Here is a 6,000-nt window from a genome sequence, read left to right as displayed (position 1 = left end):
TTTAGAGGGCGTTGTAGGGTTATTAATTGTCCTAATTTCAATATTGTTGTATCTCAGGGAATAGGGAGGCCCAAGAAGAGGGAGAGAAGAAATGGGGGAATAGCCAGTCAGTGGAGCAGTCAGAACACACACAACATTGACTAAGTTTGTCCTCTATATGGGTGTGGTTCATGGTGCCCAAAACAATTACAATAGTAACATCAAAGATCAGTGATTCCAGACCAACATAACAAATATAATAATAATGAAAAAATTGAAATATTGCAAGAATTACCAAAATGTGATACAGAGACATGAAGAGAACAAATGCTGTTGGAAAAATGGTGCCAATAGACTTGCTCGACACAAGGTTGCCATGAACCTTCGATTTATAAAAAAAATGAAATATCTGCAAAGTGCAATAAAGCAAAGCACAATAAGACCAGGTGTGCCTACGCAGGGCCATTTCATGGAAACAAAACAGCTCCCGATGGGGAGGGATGGAGACCGCCGTCCTCCCCCTGGCTCGCTCTCTCCTGTTCTCTCTCCACACGGGCTTTCACCTCTGTTTTTCTCTGCATACCTGCTCCGTTCTCCTGCTTCCCTCGGCCTACTGTCCTTCTCTGTTTTCTCATTAGTGTGTATGTAGCTGAAAATCCACCCCAGGACCCACTCTGCACAACTTTACCCTTTCATTACCCACCCCTATCTGGCTGCCATCTCTGTGCCCCCAGGGCAAATTCTTGAGACTCGGATTGGTCCAGTTCATCCACCTACGATGAGCCACCCTTGGGTCAGGTGCCTATACAATCAGCTGTCAGCAAGGAGACAGGGTCATGTGACATAAGCATGGCCCCCCCCTGGACTGACCCTTTCAGTGAGGGCTTTTGCTGAGGGCTTGTACCCAGAGGAGGAAGCATGAGTGGGCAGGTCCTTCAAAAGCCTGAAATTGGCCACTACCCCCAGGATGGCAGCCAGCAGGTGGACAGTCCCTGTGGACACTACCACGGAGAGGCGAGGGCACCCTCGACTCCCACGTCGGGTGAGAATGCACGTGCTTGCAGACCTGCCCACCACTCCCACCCCAACACCTGTCCTATTGAAAATGCTGCTGGGTCTAGGAAGTGACTTCTGACTGAGGCCCAGTTAGCACAACGTCTTGCTTAGCAGATGATAAATACTTGTAAATTGAAACGAATGATCTTAGCTCAGGTGATGTTAATATGGCTCCTGGCCACACACTTGCATGATGTGAAAACTGATGAGCTTCTCAATAGAGTCTTTCGAAACAAAATTGGTCTCTAGTAAAATTGATATTATTGTGGTTCTTCCCTTCTAAATATTTAATAAGTTAATGTCCCAAGAATTGAAAAGTCTCTTGATTTCTTAAGGTGAACTGTTACAGAATCCTAGCCTGTGATAAGTGCTAAAATGTAGGGTGTTTCTGGGAAGGGATATTTAGGAAGTATTGATAGAATTAGTGCCAGAAACAAATTCTTTTAGAGGATATTAAGTTGCTTTGATTATGCAGGTTTCAAAAACAGAGAAATTTGTGATGGGGCAGGATTTGTCTTCATAGGACAGATCCACACTTTAATGAAAGCCATTATATAATGAAATCTTGAAATTGATTATCTTCATTCTCTGACTTTGGCCAGACTTTTGTGAATTATGGAGGGAAGCCATCAATGAATTTTACATAAATTAACTGTGGCTTCACTTTATTTTCCCCCACCTCTACCTTATGACTAAAATGGCCCCCTCCAAACCCACACACAAACTGAGTCGAGAGATGGTTTGACCGAATAGAATCAGAGGAATATCGTTGGTCTGGAAGTTTTGAGAAAAGCAGAAATAATCAAGGCCTTGACAATTCACGTTAAACCAGTCTCTGGTTCCTCATCTGTGAAATGGGTATAAGAACTTTTGCATTTCCTACCTCCCGTGGTGGTTGTAAGGAGCACGTGGCATAAAGTATCCGAAAATGCTTTCAAAAGTATATTTGAAGATGTTCTTACTAAAGTATTAGCTTCATAATTCAGTTTCATCCAGCGAAATGTTTTAGCTCCTTCCATCTACTGAACTAATTTGTCACATGTTCTATAAAAATTTTAAAGTATTTATATTCTGTAAAATAAAAATACAAAGATGATCCTAAGTTTGGAACTGCCCATAAAAGCCAGCCTCACCTGGAGCTGTGCTTTGCTGTTGCTGCCTATGATTTGGAGGACATGTAAGTACTTGTGCCTGCGCTTTCGCTCTGGGGGGTAAACCCAGGCCAGGAATTCTCACCAAACATGTTAGACATGCTGGGCAAAGGCAAGTACTGAACAGGCGCTTGACTATAGCTGTTGTAATGTGATGCTTTGCTTCCTAATTAACTTTGTACGTCCTTGGCCTCTGCCATGAACAGTGTTCATATGCTATTGGAATTTTTTATGGTAAAATAAAATGGCAAAGGCTTTCATGCCCCAAAACCTGCCTGCACCTCATTTTGCCTACTCCAGATGGTGAGATGGACTCACAAATCAGTTGCACAGCAGTACCCGCTGGGGGTTGTTAAAGGACAGTTGTGGGTCTGGCAGACCCCCTGTGGTCTCAACCTGGGGCATGAGCTCATCAGGCAAAAAGAGCTCACCCCTGGCCATCCACAGGGTCCTGAGAAGAAGTTCCAGCCCATCCACGACTGTATTCCTGGGGCAGATGGTGTCCAGGGGCAGAATAAGCCAATGTTTGCTTACATGCCCTTCTCAGAACATAAAGAAGTCCCATCCAGTGCTCCCGAGGAGTTCAGGGATGCTGTTAGTCTGGGACATAAACTCCCAAGACCACCTATTTCCCCATTGCTAGTCCCAGCAATTGTGATGCCAGCCTTATATTTAGACCTAACCAGAGACTACGTGTTATACTCCATGCTCTGCCCTTTGATCCAAGCTGGTTGGACAGGAGGCATATCTGACCCAGGAGCCACAGATTCATAGGCCACCAAAAACAATGTGGCTTAGCACATGGGGCTAGGCCAACCAGATTCTCTCTCCAGGAAACACCAAGAAACAGAGTCTGTTAGCAGCAGGTGTTGAAACTGAATTGTCAAGACTCAGAGGCCATGATGGGCTGTATTCAATACAAAGATCTAAGAAATCAGAATATTGACTAAGAAGTAGCCTTGAAGCCAAGGAGATTAGAGATAAGAAATCCTATCTCCTGTAATAAAAATAGACCAAAAACCCAACTCTGAATGTTTCAGAGGAGTCCCTATGCCCTAATGGAGAGACACGACCCTGGGCTTTTGTGGCTCCGGTGAGATTTGGGCGGCAACCTAGTGATGTTCCTCACTTCAGCCTAACTGCTGAAGCTTTCTGCAAATACTCAGAAAGTACCTAGAGACTGAGGGAGTGATTCTTCACTCCACTCTGCCCCTCTGTAAAGAAAGCTCAACTATGTACAAAAGACACCCCCAAAGCTGCAGTCTTGCTTCAGTGACAAAGAATAAACTTAGAGCCTCTGCAAAATGCTATTGCAGGGCTCGCCATGGGGTGGAGAGCACGGCAGAGGAGAGGACCGGTGGGCCCAGGAATGGAGGGCTTCCCTGCTCCCGCATTTGCTTTTTCTTTCCTCCAGGACTCTGGCTGCTCCTAGCTCTTAGGACCAATGACATGACCAAATGGAAGGAAGTGGTTGGTGCCTACTTCCATCCCAGGAATGGCTGACAGACACAGCCCCAGGGAGCTGGAAAAGGCACATGGCAAAGCCAGCCCCTCCTTGCTGGTCCCCATTAGAAATAGGAGAGCAAACTTATTCCAAAGGATGGTTTCCAGACATCTTTTAGGAAATGTCATGCATCCAACTCAAGAGCTCTGGAAGCCAGAAAGGATGTGCCTAGGAAGGAGTATGGAACCAAGTAATGAAAACATTAGTGAGAGTGATGGTCAGTTAACTGTAAAATGTACACAGATGGTTAGAGGGAAACACAATTGCTTTGAGTCTCTCTATGACCTTTTGGAGGTACAGTTATGACAAATACTGGTTGGCACAGTTGGGTACTTCATTTTAACAACATTCCAGTTCATATTTGCACATAGACAAGCCCACATTTAGGGAGAGGTCATCTGACTCCTGGGAACTGAAATAAAGTTTTGTTAGCATAACGGTGTCACCATCTAGCCCTCCTCCAAGCCAAAGAGCTCTGGCTAACCCTTGAAGGGAAAACACTGCAGGTTATCTGGTCTCTGGTATGGGCTGGTGTGCTTGCTCTGGACTCTGCCAGGCCTTCACGGAACATATAAAAGGGCCTGCTTTGGCCCCCAGTGCACTCTGTCACCCAGCTCCTGGTGGCTGAGGCCTACAGGAGCCCCACAGGGCCTGTGGAAGCCACACCTCTTGAAGCCATATTCCCAGTGATGCCAACATAACCTAATGAAAAGTCAGGCTACCACCCAGATGTCTTACCTATGGGACATTTATAAACTATTGGATTTGGGACATAGGGTCGACCGATAAGTCATCTGTTGGACCGGATTTCTCATGCTTTGGCTGGTAGCAAAGCCAGAAACTGTTTGCATGGAGTGGTCCATTTTCTAGATCAAATTTGGCAGCATCAAGAGAAAGAGCGTGGATAGTCTTAAGACTGTGAAAACAAAGGGTTGCCAAATTGCCCGAGTTGCTTCATACATTGCTTCATGTATTCAGGTGCTTTGGGAACTAAAAGTTTGCTTCTCTCTAATTTAAGGTTTTGTCCCTAAAATTGGAAGGTCCCAGACAAGCTTTCTGTGTCCCGGGGACCAACTCTTTTAATGGTCCACGTAAAAGAGAACCAAAGGCTGAGACCAGAAGCCGTGACCTGAGCAGATACGAGGCCTGGAGAAGGGCTGCAGGGCTGTCTTTCTGCCAGGGATGTGCATGTCTGTTGATTGTTAATCTTTAACTGGAACTGTACAGGAAGCACTGATAGAAGCTTCCACATAGCTGTCCATTCAGTCCTTCATTGGCTGAGCAAACTTTCCTGAATTCTTACTATGCATCAGACGCCATGCTAGGTGATTGGGATTCAGCGGTGAGCAAGACACAGCGCCTCCCCTCACAGAGTTCACGGTCAAGGGAGACTGATCCTTGAGACACAAAGCCCAACATATGAAGGACTCACCATGCATTCAGTGATTTTTCTACCTCATAAGAGCCAGTCGAATGAAAACTGAAGTCCCCTTCTTTCTGGAAACATTTAGGTTTAGAAAATAACAGACTCTGCAATTGCATCTTCTGATTAGGCTACACACAGCTTTCCTTCCCAAGGATCTTTAACTGATTAGTAAGGTACCCACAATATACCAGTGGAGATAGAGAACAAATTGCCAACTGCCAAGAATCAACAAGTATTTGTTGATTTCAGGAACCATATATTCAGTACTTTACAAATGAAACCACAGTGCACCGAACACTCACTTTGCATTGTTCATATCAGTAAACTGCCATTCAGAATGTACTGGATTATTAATGAATGGGCTTGGGTTTTTATTCAGCCTCTGAAATATAGTGCTCTGTGGAACAAATCTAAACAGGTGAACCAGGTAGAGCTCTGCAGTGATACCATTTCTTTTTCTTTTTTCTTTCTTTGTGATACCATTTCTTTGCTGCATTAGCCTGTTTCCTTTAGTTGAAATTGTGTTTATCTTCTCCTGGAAATTTTGCATATGAAATAAAGCACATCGTCTTGCTGGTAATTTTCTTTCCAAGGTGTTAGTGGATATATGTGTTCACATTCTGTCTTTTCTCTTACTTACTAGTTCTTTCTCCATTCCCCATAAGGAAAAGATTTTAATAAGCGTTTACAAATTCTCATAATATTAGAAATCACCATGTGATGAACTGATGTCTCAACTGTTTTTGAAATTATAGGATCCTAGACTCTTTTAATTGGAAGAGAATTTACTGGGGAAATGATCCAGGTTTCTACCCTGCAATCAACCCCATGACCTGTGGACACTATAGAGGCCTACCGGGTCAAAGATTAAGCAGAATTAGGAC

This window comes from Hyperoodon ampullatus (genome assembly GCF_949752795.1).
Source record: "Hyperoodon ampullatus genome assembly, chromosome: 7".
NCBI lineage: Eukaryota > Metazoa > Chordata > Mammalia > Artiodactyla > Ziphiidae > Hyperoodon > Hyperoodon ampullatus.
The sequence above is the reverse complement of the archived record's forward strand: the minus strand, read 5'-3'. Positions refer to the sequence as shown.